This window comes from Dipodomys spectabilis, unplaced genomic scaffold (genome assembly GCF_019054845.1).
Source record: "Dipodomys spectabilis isolate Male_0828 unplaced genomic scaffold, ASM1905484v1 ptg000315l, whole genome shotgun sequence".
Lineage (NCBI taxonomy): Eukaryota > Metazoa > Chordata > Mammalia > Rodentia > Heteromyidae > Dipodomys > Dipodomys spectabilis.
Genome location: NW_024870992.1, coordinates 977,641 through 995,697, shown reverse-complemented (window position 1 = coordinate 995,697; position 18,057 = coordinate 977,641).

Here is an 18,057-nt window from a genome sequence, read left to right as displayed (position 1 = left end):
AAACCTTTTTGGGCAGTCATGGCATCAAAAAGGCAGAAGTTAATTAACAGTTATGACAGAAGAGAAGGAATAACTCCAGATGGAAGGAAAAAATGATAGTAATTAAGGTATATCAGAAACAGTTCTAGGGAACCATTTTTGGTTATTGAAGAACTAGTTATCAACTAGGCTTATTCCTCATTGCCTTTAGCATTCTAAATCTCTTAGGCTAGTTCTTAATTTCTGTGCGATAAATGTATCTCCTTCTATGCTGTTTTTTCATACCTGACCTCCTTTACTTCCTAAAAATCTATCTTTCCATATTTCTCTATGAACATTTCCTAATACTAAATACACCTAAACAGATGTCACAGGATGCTAATATAAGGGTCCCAAAGCTCATGAGTCATTAAGGTAACAAAATGGAAAAGGAAGACATATTTATTGCTACCTCATTTTTTTCTGAAAAGCTACAATGTCATCATTTGGTTCAAATTTCTATTATTTGGCTACATAGTGTCATTCAGTGCACCTAAATGCAAATATGAGCCGGCTGCTGGTCGCTCATGCCTGTAATCCTAGCTACTCAAGAGGTTGAAACCAGAAGATTGTGGTTCAAATCCAGGCTGGTCAGGAAAGTCCCTGAAACACTTATCTTCAATTAGCCACCAGAAACCCGGAAGTGGTGCTGTAGCTAAAGTGGTAGAGCACTGCAGTTGAGCTGAAGTGCTGAGAAACATTGCCCAGGATCAGTGTTCAATCCCCACAACCAACAAAAAAGTGCAAATGTGGCTTTAAGTTTTCCCCAAAGGAATGATGAAATCAATAGTAATCTTCCCAAAGGATTCAGTGCACCTACTTTTGCTGAGTTATTTAAGCTATGGCTTCTTTGCTGAACATATTCTCTTCTTTAAAAATTTTCAAATATTAGCTTTATAGTAAACTTCATCTAATATTTCTCGGTTCAAAAGAGAAGTCCATACAGTTGATGTCACTTAGCTTTCGTACTGTCTTAGTTCAAAACCAACCCAGGCAAGAGAGTCTGTCAAAATCTTATCTGTAATTAAACACCAAAAAAAGCCAGAAGTGGAATTTTGGCTCAAGCAGTATTGTACTATCTTTGTGGGCAGGTGGGAATGAAAGACAACTGTTCAGGGACAGGGTCCAGCCTCTGGGTTCAAGCCCCAGAACCAGCAAAAACTAAACAAACAAGCAAACAAAACAAACCCTGGGTATTTCTTTGGGACTCTCCTTAAAGGGGTAGTGGTCTGAGAAGAGGCTGGTTTTGCTGATCATACTCACTTTATCCTGCTTTTTTGAAATCTTTATTGCTATGGAAAACTCAGGAAAATACTAAAGGAACTGATAACTGACTCCTGCAACAAGAGAATCATCTCAGGAGTGAAACATCCATCCATAAGACACTTCAAAACCTCCATATCTTTGTTTCTTTGCAGTAGAACACTTTTAAAACAAAGTTATTTCCTTTGTTCTACGCTGACCTTCAAATGGCATATTGGTTCCTTTGTAATACTCTCAACCAGAAGTTTACAGACAAGCTTTATATGAATAAAGAACACACTCAGAAATGTCAGGGTAAGAGTTTCCTTCAAGCCTTGGATTCTTTTTTTTTTGTACAGTAAAAAGGAACACAAAAGTTAACTTGAACATTGTCATTCCTCTATGTTCAATTCCTCTCCTGAGATCAATTTCCACATCTAGTAACAGTTACTTCCACTTATTTCCAGTAACAATCTATGGTGCTGCTCCAGATAAAATGATTGTTTTCTGGCTTCATTGAAATAGCCCAAGGATACTTTTGGACATGAGGTAACACGTGGCTCAGAGACAACTTAGTAAAAAGAAAATATGAAAATTAAATTGCTTATGAATACTTTATTGATGAGTATATTTTGTTCAAACTTCTTAAGTGCTGTGTAAATTAAGGTGAATTTTAAATGGGAAGAAGATTCTCAGATCATTTTTTGTGAGTGTATGTGCTGTGCATTAATTTCCCAAGAGGACATGAGTTAACAGTAAGAGAAACAATAGCAATGATAGGAGAAAAAGGACTTCTCAGAAGATGGCGGAGGAGAAGCTGGAGGCTAAACATACTCTCGCATAGAAAGCAGTTTTAGAGTTCCAGTGAACAGTCCTAAGCCACAGAATCACAAGTGTGCCATCACAGGACAGAGAGTTAGGCCAGAGAGGGAAAATCCAGTCAAGGAGACAGATCTGAGCACTTGCTAGTAGCCACTGCACAGCAGCAGCAGTGGTGGCGGTGGCCGAACCCTCCATACATGCAAAACAGAGATTCCAGGAAGAAGGAGCAAGACGCATCAAGCGAGAGGATTCTACTCAACACCAGTAAGAACCGACAAGGAGCGGACATCTTCATCCTGCAGTTTGCAGACCAGAGATGACCCAGGAACCAAGACTCGGTGTGAGTAGAAGCCTGATGTCCTCACTCCTTCTCAGGGAGAAGAGGAGGGAAGGCCACCCCTGCCCCCCACCAGTACCGGAGATCTCCATCAAGGATACTGAGAAAGCTCGGGCGAAGCTGCTATATCCAACTCAGGCCTTGGAAGAAAACTAGAGTCATTTAGCAGGTCACAAGAACCTAACTGACCTGCCAGACTCAGCTCCACCCAGGGAAATGTCACACAGCTCGGCCGCCAACCCCAGAAGTGGCTTTGTTCACTGGGTAATGAGAGCCAGAGGCTGCCCCTCCCTTTAGCAGCCTTGACAATCAATTGGAATTCAGTAAACATAAACCCTGAGAGAGGCTCCTGGCTGGGATCTGTGAGTTTCTCACAAACTAGCCCCTGGGAAAAGCTAATGTTTGCTGAAAGGCCTCAACTCTACCCAGAACCTAGCCTCATCACAGTATCTTCAAACTTGAGGAAAAAGCCATCTTCCTCTTTTGTGATACTCAAAACAGACCTCTCTTCCATTGAACTAGCCTGGGAAGATGATCCCAAAATCCTGGGTTAAGCAGAGCATTTTTCTGCCTGTTCAAACAAACTGTCTTAAGAAATCAACCAAGCCACAGGAAAATCAAACACCACAAGCAGACCAGCGACTCCAACAAGAGGCTGGTTATGGACATAAGGGATATACAGGATTTTTCCCACCCCTACCAAAATAATAAAAAAAAATTTTTTTCCTTTTTTTGCACCTTTTATAAAAAATTTTTTTCTCAAACTTTTTTTTAATTTTTACCTTTTTTGAAAAATATTGTTTTTTAGTAACATATTTTTCCTCTTATAAATTTTTTAGGCATATATGGGTGTGTGCGTTGTTCTTTCTTTTTTTTTTTCTTTTTCAAATTTTTTTTTTTTTTTTTGTTTAGCTCTACTGAACTCCTGATCTTTTTTTCTTTCTTTCTTATCCTTTTCACCTTTTCTTCTCTTTCATTCTGCTTTATGTGACTTAATTGTTGTTCTACACATTCTCAAATAAACCCGTAGTCGATTATTAGGCCTTATCTCCTATTGTGTACACACTTAATTCACAAATTTGTTTCTAAATTCAAAATCTCTTAGACTTAAATTCCTTAATAGCAGTACTACCTCTTTATACCTATATAATATTTTAAGTATTTTTATTTTTAAATTTTTCACATCTCCTCTATATCCCTCCCCTTCAATCACTTTATCCACTTTCTTCTGTGAATATTTTGTTTTTGTGCTACATAATATATTTAATTTTTACTATTCTATTATTTCTGGTTCCTTTTTTTCTCTTTCTCTTTCTTTTTTGCTCTCTCTCTACTTTCATCCTATCCAACCTATTTCCTGCTTTGAGATTAGGACATAGTTAACTCTCCCTGTGCCTTCCCACATCTCTCTATTCCTATTTATTACCCACATCTCTCCCTCAACCTAATAATTTCTGCTTTACCAAAATTCTTCATTGCGGTTTGTAGCCCATTAATATATAGTTGCTTGATGTGGAATAGTTGTATCTGTCGAACTAGACTTTATTTGCAGACTATTGACTGTGTAAATACAGACTTTGGTTGATGCTTGCCTTAAGTTAGTGTTCTAGCACAAAACTGGTGTTATTTTCATCCCAAATGGGCAGAGTAAACCGGAAAAACACAAGAAAAATGTCAAGTCCGTGTATCTCAACTCACACACATGATATTCAGGTGACAGAACAGATAATGAATAATCCAGAGGAGAGTCCCCAAATAGCTCTACAAACACTGCTGGCAAACATGATAAATGAAAAGATTGAAAACATACAAAGGAATCTGTATGAGCTTGCTAGGGAGAGAGAGGAGGCATTCCAAAGGTTTATACAGGAATATCATGAGTGTGAGGAAGATACTCAAAAACCACACAGGATTTGTGTGAGCAACTTGAGAATACTCAAAGAGAAAGGCACGAATGGCCTGCACAGGCTGAGAACACTCAAAGAGAACTACAGGAATCACGTGAATGGGAGGAAGCTAAGGAAAGAGTAATACAGGAATTGAGAGAGCAGGATGAAAATACACAAAGATCACTAAAGGTATTCATTGGATCCAATAACAAAGAGCTGAGGGAAGTCAGGGAGACCATAAAGGGAATGCTGAATGGATCCCAACAGAAGGAATGGGAGTCCAAGGAAACCATAACCAATCAACTAAGTGATTTGAGAATAAACACTGAAAACCAAATTAAGGAAGTAAAGAAGTACATACAAGTTCTAACAAAAAAGCTTCAACAAAGAATTTGAAGCCATCAAAGCTGATCAATTAGAAGGAAAAGAAATGAATAACAAAGTAGAAAATCTTGACAGCAGGTTAGACCATGCAGAAGATAGAAACTCTGGGATGGAAAACAGCATTGATATGATAGAGAAAGAACTTACAACCATCCAAGACAAATCTAAGAAATATGAGAGATCTATCCAACACTTGGAAGATACCATCAGAAGGACTAAGCTAAGGGTAATGGGTGTAGAGGAGCACCTAGAAACAGAAGTTAATGGACTAGTAAACTTGTTTAATAGGATCCTAGCAGACGTTTTTCCCAAACATGCAAAAAGATAGGCCTATCCAGATACAAGAAGCTTTTAGAATGCCAAAAAGACCAGACCAGAATAGGACATCCCACTATCACATTATAATCCACACAGGATCAATTCAGACCAGGAAAAGATCCTTAAAGCTGTCAAGGAGAAAAGATTAATCACCTATAAAGGGAAACCAATTAGAATCACCTCAGATTTCTCAGCAGAGACAATCAAAGCAAGAAGAGCCTGGAATGATATATGCCACGCACTAAAAACAAACAACTATCAAACAAGAATACTGTAACCAGCTAAACTCTCCTTCATAACTGAAGGCCAAATAAAAACCTTCTATATGAAAGAAAAATTGAAACAATATTCCTCCACCAAACCAGCCCTACAAAAGATTCTTAAAGATTTCCTACACATAGAACACCAACAAGTCCACAATGAAGGCCAAGAAACTGCAACCAAATTGAGAATCCAAGAACCATAGGAAGAACCCAGTTTTCACAGTCCAAAAAAGGTGCATAATATGGCAGGAACTCCCAAATACCTCTCAGTTCTATCTCTCAACATTTACGGACTTAAGTCTCCAATTAAGCGACATAGACTGTCTAGTTGGATTAAAAAACAAGATCTTTCTATCTGCTGCCTTCAGGAGTCACATTTTGGCCATAAAAACAAACACATTTTCAATATTAAAGGCTTGAACAAAATCTACCAAGCAAACTGCCCCCATAAACAGGCGGGAGTTGCAAACCTAATATCAGATAAAATAGACTTCAAATTAAAATTCGTGAGAAGAGATAAAGAAGGTCGCTTACATACTAATTAAGGGATCCCTCCTTCAGGAGGATATTACAATTTTAATATCTATTCGCCAAACAACGGAGCACCCAAATTTATCCAAGAAACAGTACTTTCCCTCAAATCCCACATAGATCTAAAGACATTAATTGTTGGGGATTTTAAAACACCACTCTCCCCACTAGATAGAACAACTCGGCAAAAACTCAACAGAGAAAACCGCAGATCTAAACAGCTGCATAGATCAATTATATTTAACAGATATCTACCGAATATTTCACCCAGTAACATCAGAATACACGTTTTACTCAGCAGCCCAAGGAACATTTTCTAAAATAGACCAAATTTTAGGCCCCAATACAAAGTTGTACAAATTCAGATACATTGAAGTTATACCTTGCATTATCTATGACCACAAGGGAATAAAATTAGAACTCAACACCAAAAGCTACCAAAGAAAGTCTGGTAACACATGGGGGCTGAACAACACTCTGCTGAATCACAAGTGGGTCATGGAAGAGATTAGAAAGGAAATGCAAATGTTCATGCTATTCAACAAAAATGAGCACACAAATAACCAGCTTCTCTAGGACACAGCAAAGGCAGTACTCAGAGGCTAGTTTATAGCTCTGAGTTCCTACATCAACAATTTGGAGAGATCTGAAACCAACAATTTAATGAGACATCTGAACTTCCTTGAAAAAGAGCAACAAGATAAACCCCAGTCTAGTAGATGGAAAGAAATAATTAAAATTAAATCAGAATTAAATAATTAGAATTCAAACTAAAACTATAGAAAGAATCAACAAAACAAAGAGTTGGTTCTTCAAAAACATTAACAAAATTGACAGACCCTTAGTAAGTCTTATCAGAAAAAGAAGAGAACACACCTAAATAAATAAATTCAGAGATGAGAATGGAAACGGAATACTTCTCAAAACTTTATGCTAATAAGTTTGAGAACTTGGCAGAAATGGACTTTTCTTAGCAAATATTGACACACCGACACTAAACCAAGATGAGTTAAATCCTCTTAACAGGCCCATATCAAGCATTGAAATAGAAATAGCAATAAGAGACCTCCCAGCTAAGCAAAGTGCAGGATGAGATGGTTTTATAGCGGAATTCTACAAGGCCTTCAAAGCAGAGCTCACACTCCTCCAACTCTTCAATGAAATTTAAAGAGAAAGTTCACTATTGGACACATTCTTTGAAGCCATCATAACCCTCATCCCAAAACCAGGGAGGGACTCATCAAAGAAAGAGAACTATAGACTGATTTCTTTGATGAACCTTGATGCAAAACGTCTCAACAAAATGTTGGCCAATCGACTTCAACAATTCATCCAAAAAAATTATACATTACGATCAAACAGCATTGATTTCAGGGATGCAAAGCTGGTTCAATATAAGCAAATCAATTAATATTATTTATCATATCAACAGGAGCAAAGGTAAGAACCACATGGTTATCTCAATAGATGCAGAAAAAACATTTGACAAGAACCAACACCCCTTTATGATGAAGGTTTTGGAAAAATTAGGAATCCATGGACCATTTCTCAATACAATAAAGACTGTATTTGACAAACCTACAGCCAGCATTATACTTAATGGTGAAAAATTAAAACCATTTACTCTTAACTCAGGAACAAGAGAAGGAAGTCCACTCTCTCCACTTCTCTTCAAGCTAGTTTTAGAATGCCTAGCTACAGCAATAAGACAAAATGCAAACACAAAGTATATCCAAATAGGGAAAGAAGAAATAAAAGTCTCCCTCTTTGCAGATGACATGATCTTGTATGAAAAGAATCCCATAGACTCCACTCCAAAATTACTCAAGCTGATTCAAAACTTTGGCAAAATAGCAGGGTATAAAGTTAACCCCCCAAAATCAATGGCTTTTCTGTATGCCAACAATGAGAAAAGTGTGGCTGAAATTAGGAAAGGAACTCCATTCGTAATAGCCCCACAAAAAAATAAAATACCTAGGAATTAACTTAACCAAAAATGTGAAGGACCTCTATGATGAAAACTTTAAAAACTTGAAAAAGGAAATCAAAACAGAACTTAGAAAATGGCAAAAACTCCAATGCTCCTGGATTGGAAAGATTAACATCATGAAAATCGCAATACTTCCCAAGGGTATCTACAAATTCAATGGGATACCTATCAAAATTCCAACCTCATTATTCAAGGAAATAGAAGAGGCAATCCAAAAATTCATATGGAAGAATAAAAGACTCCAAATAGCAAAAACGCTCCTCAATGGAAGGAACACTGCTGGAGGAATATCAATACCAAATTTCAAACTCTACTATAAAGCCATAGTAATCAAAACAGCTTGATACTGGCACAGACCTCAGGACCAATGGAATAGAATTGAAATCCCAGAAATGAACCTACAGACCCATAGCCATCTACTCTTCGATAAGTGACCTAAAAAATGGAATGGAAGAAAGACAGCCTCTTCAGTAAATGGTTCTGGCTAAATTGGTTAACTACTTGTAGAAAACTAATGCTAGATCCTTATATATCACCCAGCAACAGAATCAACTCCAAATGGATGAAACACCTGGGAGTCAAAGCAGACAATCTGTAAACATTATAGGATGGAATATGAGAAACCCTAGGTCTCCTTGGCATAGGCCGAAATTTTATTAATGGAGACCGGGAAACACAATAAATCAAAGAAAGGTTGGACAAATGGGATTGCAAGAAGTTGCAGAGCTTCTGCATGGCAAAGGACCTAGCTAGCAAGATGAATAGAAAGCGTACGGATTGGGAGAAGATCTTCACTAGCCATACAACGGACAAGGGTCTCATATCTAAAACATACTTGGAACTCAAAAAATTAAATCCCCCAACAACAAATCCTCAAAGAAACAACTTCCCAATAAATAAGTGGGCTAAAGACATAAAGAGAAACTACTCTGAAGAAGAAAGAAGGATGGCTAATAGACACATGAAGAAATGCTCAACCTCCCTAGCCATAAAAGAAATGCAAATCAAAACAACATTGATATACCACCTCACACCAGTTAGAATGGCAAAAATCAAGAACTCTAATAACAACAGATGCTGGAGGGGATGTGGACAGAAGGGAACCTTACTTCATTGTTAGTGGGCCTGTAAACTTGTTCAACCACTTTGGAAAGTATTATGGAGTTTCCTCCAAAGACTCCACATAGAGCTCCCCTATGACCCAGCAATTCCACTTTTGGGCATTTACCCAAATGTTTACAAACAAGACCACACTAAAGCTAACAACACAACTATATTTATTGCAGCATTATTTACCATAAGTAAGATATGGAACCAACCCAGATGCCCCTCAGTAGATGAATGGATCAAAAAATGTGGTATATATACACAATGGAATTCTATGCCTCTATCAGAAAGAATGACATTGCTCCATTTGTTAGGAAATGGAAACACTTGGAAACAATTATATAAAGTGAAGTAATCCAAGCCCAAAGAAACATAGGTCCCATGGTTTCCCTTATTTGAAATATCTAGTATATGTATGAGTCAAGCAGAAAAGTTCAGATAAGGTGATGTTACGGAAATGAACCCTAAGATATGTATTTAAATGTTTTTTTTCTTTCATTCATTTGTTTCTAACGCATTTATAAGATTATTTCTTTGTTGCTTTGTATGTCCCTCCCCCACATTATAACCCCTGCTTTCACTATATTTTATGTCGGTATAATTTGTGGAGGGGAAGGGGAAGAGCAAGTTGTTTAAATAAGGATACCGGTGGACCCGTTGCAACAATGAGAAGTACAAGTGGTCATGTCGAAAACGAACTTTACAACTTTGGTGGGATAGGTTGGATTGGGGGATGGGAGAGGCTGGGAAGGGATGGGAAGGGTAAACAAAGGAGCAGGCTATAATGCTTGATAAGAAATGTACTCACTATCTTGCCCATGTAATTGTAACCCCTCTGTACAGTTTTTTCACTATAAAAAAGAAAGAAAATCAGAGACTGCAGTGGCTTGTAAGCTCCATTTATATTCCTGAGCATTGGGCGCCCTTCCCCTTTGCCTTTCTGACCCTTTACATCAGGGGCATCTGGGAAGATGTTCTTACATCTAGAGTTTGTCCCTGGGATTAAAAACTTTATTTTGTGATCATAAACTCCATTATTTCTTGAAGTGGATCTGAGGGGCCGGAGATAGTTAGGTAAGAGTATTCAGAAACTTATAATTACTTCTAAGTTTGCTATCTAAATTCATCCCTTCCAACCCCTTAGAATCCTATTTCCCAACTGTGTGTGTACACAGCCTTACACTCTGTTCTACTGGAGCTTTTGAGTGTGGGGCATCATGTGTTTCTTATGTGTACTGCTTTACAAATGGAGATTTTCTCCTACACTCAAAATGATTTCATTGATTTGGGCACTGTTCAATAGGCTAAACAGGGTTTGTTCATGTGTTCATATCCTAGGTAGGACTAGTAATGTCAGGACTCACTTGCTGTCAGTGGTATTGCTCTGAGGAATTTCTGTCAATGTTGCCCCCAGTACCTAGTCCAAGGCCTCTCAGAAAGGCTCCAGACCCAAACTGCTTGAGTCTCTGTGTGAGCTAATCATCATTGAGCAACTATGTTTCCTGGTTTGTGATATATTCTCTTCTGTGAGCATATGTATATGAGGGCCCAAGAAGAGAGTTACCTAGAAGGGAGGTCCTAGGATGCAAAATGTCTACTAGGCAATGGAAACCCATGGTTTGGCCTGATTAATGTTTTAACCTGTGCACTGAACTAGCAGGAAAAAACAACACACTAAGAAATCTGCCAGTTATGCCAAATAAAGAGATGTTGTGAAGGATAGAGAAAGGACATTGATTTCATGGTAGTCATGACAAGACCATATCACACCTTCAGAATACTAATCCATACACACTTTTCTATTTACACATGTTACTAGGTCTGAGTTGTATGTAAAACTCCTCAGGGACTTCAGAACAGGAAGATCTAAGGGAGAGTCTAAGATTGGTCTACCATTTTGGAAATTAACTAGTTTGATGATAGCCCTTAGTAGTGTCCTACAAATATGTGCATTTACACTACTACATTTGATAAGTATCCCCTCATTAAATTATATTTGGTTGGTTCACTTGCTGACATCGCAGCTGCCTGGTAGATCCATTGTGACTTCACTTTATTCTGTTGAACCAGAAATGGAAAAGGAGATACTGACCACAACACTTTCACATCTTTCTCAATGAGCAGTGAATGGCAGGGGAGTATTTAAGGTGCTCCCCATGTTCTCAGTTTGCTAGTACCACCTAGGATTCCAGTTCAAATCTTGATAAAGAGATACAGAAGTTACATGTAGCTTTTTTTGCCAGATTCACAGCTAGAGAGGTAGATGAGAAAGTGGAAGGGCTTGGTGTGGAAGCCACAGGTTGATATGAAGCAGAGTTCAAAGGATGTGGAGATGAAGCAAACTACTTGGAGGGAAAAGGAAAGGCAACTGAAGCTAATGAGAACCTCGGGGGAGAAGATAGAGCAAGTTTGAGGCCACCTGGATATCAAAATATCCCATCTGAGGTACAATAGTCTGGGTATTCAGAGAGAAGTTGGAAGAGCACCAGCAAGTGCTCTTTATCAATTCTAGGGATCTCCCAGAATGCCAGGGTAAGAATTGATAGCTTCCCAGAGCATTGCTGCTGAGCACAACTCAGATCCCTCCCTACCATGATAATTGACATTGGAGAGGAGCAGCAAGAGTTGTATGAAGTGATAGCAGCTCATTTTGTGGAGCTTGTTCTGCAGCATTGTGAAGTGTGGTCTCTCAGGATGCTTAGGGCAAAGATCCTAGGGCTGGTGTCAAAGAATGCAATCTACTTGGAGTAGACATTTATAGATGGTATGTGCCTGAACACAACAACTGATAATGAGCTGATAGAGGTAGTTCCCTAAAGATCTAACAGCCAAAACTGGAGAGTCAAACCCAGAGCTCTGCACCACATCAGTCCACCATGCCAAATACTTCTACCCTAGTACTGGGTACCCAGTTTGCACAACCATGACCTTGTTACCCTGTTGTTCCCCACAATCCCTCACAACTTTTATCTTTCATTTTGTCTATGATTCTTTGTCCCTGATAAACTGTTCTGGATGCCTGTATTAGCTACGACAACCCCTGTAAAGCTGTTGGTGTTACCCAATTTCTGCCACTGCAACTCAGCAATTACAGTCACAATTACCCTTTCCCTAGTATCCTACTCTCTGCTACTCTTTTCTGGTACCCACAATTCTTAACACCATGGATCCAACCACCTGATAACTGACACCACTGTCTCTGCCACTCCACTCCCAAACAAAGCAAAGCAAGAGTGGGCACAGACAGTCGACTTGGGTCCACCTCTTGCAGGCACAATATGACAAGTTATTCCTCAGGTATTTTACATGAGGGAATAACTGGTGTTGGAAGGCAAGTTACTAAGAGGTGACTAAAATCCAAGGACATCAACTTATATCTTGGTGCTAGGAAAAGCAGGCCCTAAGGTGATAATTAATGAGAAAAGAAAATTTTACAAAGAATATTAGAGATGATAAAAAATGCTTAGCTTATTCTCTTCTACTAGTGAGCTGAATTATTTTATGATATAGATATGTAACTCCTTTCCATTTTAAAAAGCATATGAAGATGCACATTTATGTGGTACTTATATTGATTTATGGAATAGTTGCATATGATCACATTAATGATACTCAATATTTTATGCTCTATGATATGCTCATAATTCTGCCTTTGGCAATATGAATTGAGCTCTCTAACAACAAATGGAATTTCATTGTAAAATACCATAAGGAGATTACTGAGGCTAGTAACAAAATGAAGGCTGGAACAAGAAAACTGAATAAAGCTACAAGTTTGAAGGGAAGGGGTCAGTGGTAAGGGCTATGATAAAAGAGAAATTCTTCACCATGGAATCTTGGAAGAAAAGAATTGTTTTGTTGAATTACTAGCTTTTTAAACTTTAGAAAGCAGAACATGATTTTTGATTCTTGCTTTTTGGAACTTCTTTAATGAGTGGTGTAAAAAATTATCAAAATGACTTTGAAAATTCACTGGCATGAATTATCAGATTAACATTTTAATCAAAGTAGCCTTGAGATGCAGGCATCCTGGATTCTTTTTCTACTAAATTAATGGAATGAGCTTCCTTTTGAATGGTTGGACAGTCCATGACACTTGTTCCAAAAAAAGGAAAGATACTGGAGAGAAAAATAAAAGTGGAAGGAGACTCAAGGCTGCTGAAATTAGCATATTTCCCATTTGGACTTTAATGGGTTGTTTCTACAAAGAATAAGAATTTCATCTTAACATAATAATTTCAAAATGGATGTGCTACAGGATAGCTTCTAAATGTAATATTTAATGCTGTTGGATTACTTGAAGACAAATGTTTACAGCAAACTTTAAATTTCAGAAAAACTGTAACGCACCAATAAACAACTTGAAGAAATATAATTTAAAAATTCACCGTTCAAAGCACACCCTTGCAGGAAAGTCTGTGAGACATTTATCTCCCAACAGGAAGTGGCACTGTGGCTCAATTGGTAAAGGGCTCCCCTTGAGCTGAAGAACTCAGAGTTATGTTAATACCCAGGCCCTGAGTTCAAGCCCTATAACTGACAAAAAGAAATTTTAAAGAATTAAAGCATTAGGGCTGGGAAGGAGACTCAGTGGTAGAGTGATTGTCTTGTATACATGAGGTCCTGGGTTCAATTCCTCAGCACCACATAAGCAGAAAAATGTGGAATTGGCGCTGTGGCTCAAGTGGTAGTGCTCTAACCTTGAGTTGAACAGCTCAAGGACAGAGCCCAGACCCAGAGTTCAGGCCCCCCTTCCAACAACAACAACAATAATAAAAAATTAAAGCATCAAACAACCTGAGGATGTTGTCCAGAATAATGAATATGGCATTATCCGTTTACATGACTTAGTTAGTGACTTGTAACCTAGTTTAACAGGGGAGGTCGTGGGCAATTTGTGTGTTTGACAAAACCTGCAAAATTATTTTCTACTTTCCCAAGGAGTTAGAAAGTAAGGAATGGGATGAGGAGAGAAATGTTTGGTGGTTTGCCTTTTGGTTCAGTAATTGGTTTCTGGAGTCAAATTCAGAGAAATTCTGCTTGCAATCCTAGTTGCATGGGGAATGAAGAAGCCATGCCATGGAAGTGGTTTTGTCTTGTCCTTGGTCTGGTTCCAAACACCACTGGACAATCCAAGTCCCACTTCAGGACCAAGATTCCTTGAAGACTACTGATCCACTGGACATGTAGACCTAACCACAGCCAGAAAAGGCAAAATGCAATGCCGAGGGCAGCACTGGAAATCTACACCAGGCAGAGATTTTTAAATATATTTTTATTGTAAAAATACTGTACAGAGGGCTTACAGTTACATGACTAGGTAATGAGTACATTTCCTATCGAGCATTGTTACTTCCTCCTTTGTTTTTCCCCTACCATTTTTCCCTCACCACATGTCCAACTCCTCCCTCCTCCACCCTATCCTGACATTGTAAATTCATTTTCCACAGTGTCCTGTACATCTCATCGTCACATTGGGTCACCCTGCATCCCCATTTCAGCATTCTGCTATATCCCTTCCACTCTCCAATTACAAAAAATTTATATAAGATGCAGAACACTGGAATCAAATACTGTGAAAACAGGGGTTATATGTGGGGGGATGAACCTACAACAGTATCACATAGTGCATGATAAGTATATTAAAAACAAAAGCAAGAAAGTAAAAACCGTTTTTGTCTTTGACTTGGGGTACATTTCTCCTAACACCTCTTATATGTTCATATCTATCTAGCCTTTGATCTTCTCTGCTTGTTCTAGACATGTACTAGTCCTTGCAAACAAGGGAAAAACAAGGTAAACCGTGGGACCTATGTTTCTTTGGGTCTGGCTTACTTCACTTAATATAATTTTTACCAAGTCTTACCATTTCCTAACAAATGGGGCAATGTCATTCTTTCTGATGGAGGCATAGAATTCCATTACGTGTGTGTGTGTGTGTGTGTGTGTGTGTGTGTGTGTGTGTGTGTGTGTGTGTGTGTACCACATTTCCTTGACCCATTCATCTACTTAAGGGCATCAGAGTTGGTTCCATATCATAGCTATGGTGAATAATACAGCAATAAATATGGTTGTGCTGGTAGCTTTGGTATGACCTTCTTTGTGATCATTTGGGTAAATGCCCAAAAGTGGAATTGCTGTGTCATAATGGGGGCTCTACGTGGAGTCTTTTGAAGAACTTTCACACTGCTTTCCAAAGTGGTTAAACAAGTTTACACTCCCACCAACAATGCAATAGGGTTCCCTTTTAGCCACATCCCCTCCAGCATCTGTCGTTATGACATTTCTTGATTATAGCTATTCTAACTGGAGTGAGGAGCAATCTCAGTTTTGATTTGCATTTCTTTTGTGACTAGAAAAGTTGAGCATTTCTTCATGTGTCTAATGGACATTTTTATTTCCTCTTCAAAGAAGTTTCTTTTTAAGTCTTTAGCACGTGTAGTTATTGGGAAGTTTTTCCATTGATGATATGTTGTTGGGGATTTAAGTTTTTGAATCCTAGTATATTTTAGATATAAGACTTGTCTGTTTTATAACTCATGAAGCTCTTCTCCCTGTAAGTGGGCTTTCTATTGATCTTGTGAGCTATGACCTTTGCCTTGCAGAAGCTCTGCTGTTTCATGCAATCCCATTTCTCCAACCTTTCTTTGATTTCTTTTGTTTCTGGTTCTCTATTAAGAATATTTTGGCCTATGCAAAAGAGCCCTAGAGTTTCTCCTATTCCTTCATGTAATGTTTTCTCGGTGTCTGCTTTTATTTTGAGGTCTCTGATCCATTTGGAGTTGATTCTTGTGTAGGATGATATATACGGGTCTAGCTTTAGTTTTCTACAGGTGTTTAACCAATTTTGCCAACACCATTTACTCAAAAGGCTGTCTTTCTTCCATTCTAGGTTTTTTAGCTCCCTTGTCAAAAATTAGCTGGCTATAAATCAGTGGGTTCATTTCTGAGTCTTCAGTCCTATTCCATTGGTCCTCAGATCTGTTCTTGTGCCAGTACCAAGCTGTTCATATTACTATGGCTTTTTAGTAGAGTTTTAAATTTGGAACTAATATTGCTCCAGTGCTGTTCTTTCTGCTAAGGATTGACAAACCTGCAGCCAGCATTATACTTACTATTGAAAAGTTAAAGCCATTTCTTATAAATTCAGGAATGAGATAAAAATGTCTGCTTTTTCTACTCCTCTTCAACTTCTCTTTTATCTCAACTCCTAAAACACAAATTTCACAATGAATTTACAAGAAAAAATACAAAAACCAAACATGGCAATGCTTAGATGCAGGACGTTTTACAAAACCAGAATATAACTCTGCTGTCTAAGGGAGGGGCTCTCTATATTAATTAACAAACAAACCCAAAAGAGCAGCTAGGTGTACTAGACGTGAGTGTCCCTGACATCTACTCCATGGACAAGGAACATGGAAGGGGTTCCTGAACCTGCTGGAGAGTGCATGGAGGAAAGTTTCGTTGTCAGCCTGAGTACAAAAGTTAGCTTCACCCTGCCTGGGCCTGTCTTTCTTGTTTTCTCCCCACAGTGGAGAAGAATTGTCCCCTGCTCTATGGAGAATAAATACTGTACAAGCCGATCTGAATGTGGCTTCTGTTTGGTCTTCACTCTTTCCTAGGTGGGCAGTCACTGCCCCACGGTGCGTGTGTGCTCCCAGGGGCTGATCCTCAGAGCCCATGCCCAAGGGGCAGGTGGGTGCTACATGTGAGTCAGTGGCACTGTGTCATTCATGCAGCAGCTGCCGGGTAGCTGCTCTAGCCCAACAGCAGTTACACCCTGATATTCTCCCACAGTCCCAGGAGAGGTGCCCACAAGGGCCTGAGTTGGGAAAGCTGACACTAGGGTCCTACTTCACCAAAGGGACCAGCATGCAAGATGAAGTGGCTTATACCTAAATTACTAATTATATTATGGAGCAGTTTTAAACAAAGTGATACACATTACTGTATGATATATAATGCTATATTCTTGAGTCTGTAGTCTCCAAAATCATTGGACTTCATAATAGCAAGAATGGATTTTATTGTTTGTATTTACAAGTCCACTATGGCAATCTGAAATAAAAGTACAACAAAACTCTTATCCAAAAACCACATTATTAAATCTCAGAATTTAAAAAAAAGTATGTAAGTAGTGCAAATGAAATTATACTAGAATAGTAAATTACACACAAAATATATTACATTAGTTACACTCAAAAGTAAAATAAGTAATTACAAAAAGAATTCCTACTGGATAAAAAATATTACAGTGGTTTAACAGGTTGAAGTGATATAAGTTATATATTTTGTTTTAATAAAACTTATTTATATCTCCAAGTTCTGTTTATCTCAGAGAAGGAAAATGATAGGAAGTAGAAATTATATGTGGCACCTCTTGCTTCCAGTACTATGAAGGGGACTGGCACTTCATAATGGGAGTCCTGGGGTGACACCCACACCCAGCCCATGTAGACCTATCAGAGGTCCGTGTGGTGACACTGAAGGGATCGAGGACAGGACATTGCTGCTGCAAAAAGGGCAGCACTTGTTGTGGTGGGCTGCAGACAACAAAGCTCCAGAGTGACCAAACCAATCTACCCAGCCTCAGGTGCCAAAGCCAGGAGGGAAGGCAGGGGGGATCCCAAACACTACCTTCAATCTGTGCAGCCTACACTGCCAAGGCCAGACCCATTGCACTGATTTGGAGCCCAACATGGGTAGGAGGTGTGCCCATTGCCTCCAAATGGAGCATCCTCAGAATGGCACCCAGGGCTGGACCCATGTCTACCAGAAGGATGACAAAGTAAAGCCAAAGGAGCTTTGGGCCCCTGGTGCTGCAGCTGGTGCATTGCAAGTCCAGGCTCCTCTGTCACTGATGGGTATATGTAGGGATGGCCCTGTACCTGAGTCCACAGAGATAAGCAAATGGAGGTCCACGGGGATGCTGAAGGGGCTCCAGGTTACTGAGCTGCTGCAGCTGTCACAAGCCCACTTGCAGAGGGGACAGCACATGGCTCTAATCCACAGACCACCTTAAAGACTGATGAGGTGAACCAAGGCTGGGCTGCCTGGCCCCAAGGGGGTGGACTACATGCCTAGCCTTCCTTCTCCCATGGGCTGCGCTCTGTAGACACATCGTGTCCCCCCAACCCCACACCCATGGGGGCA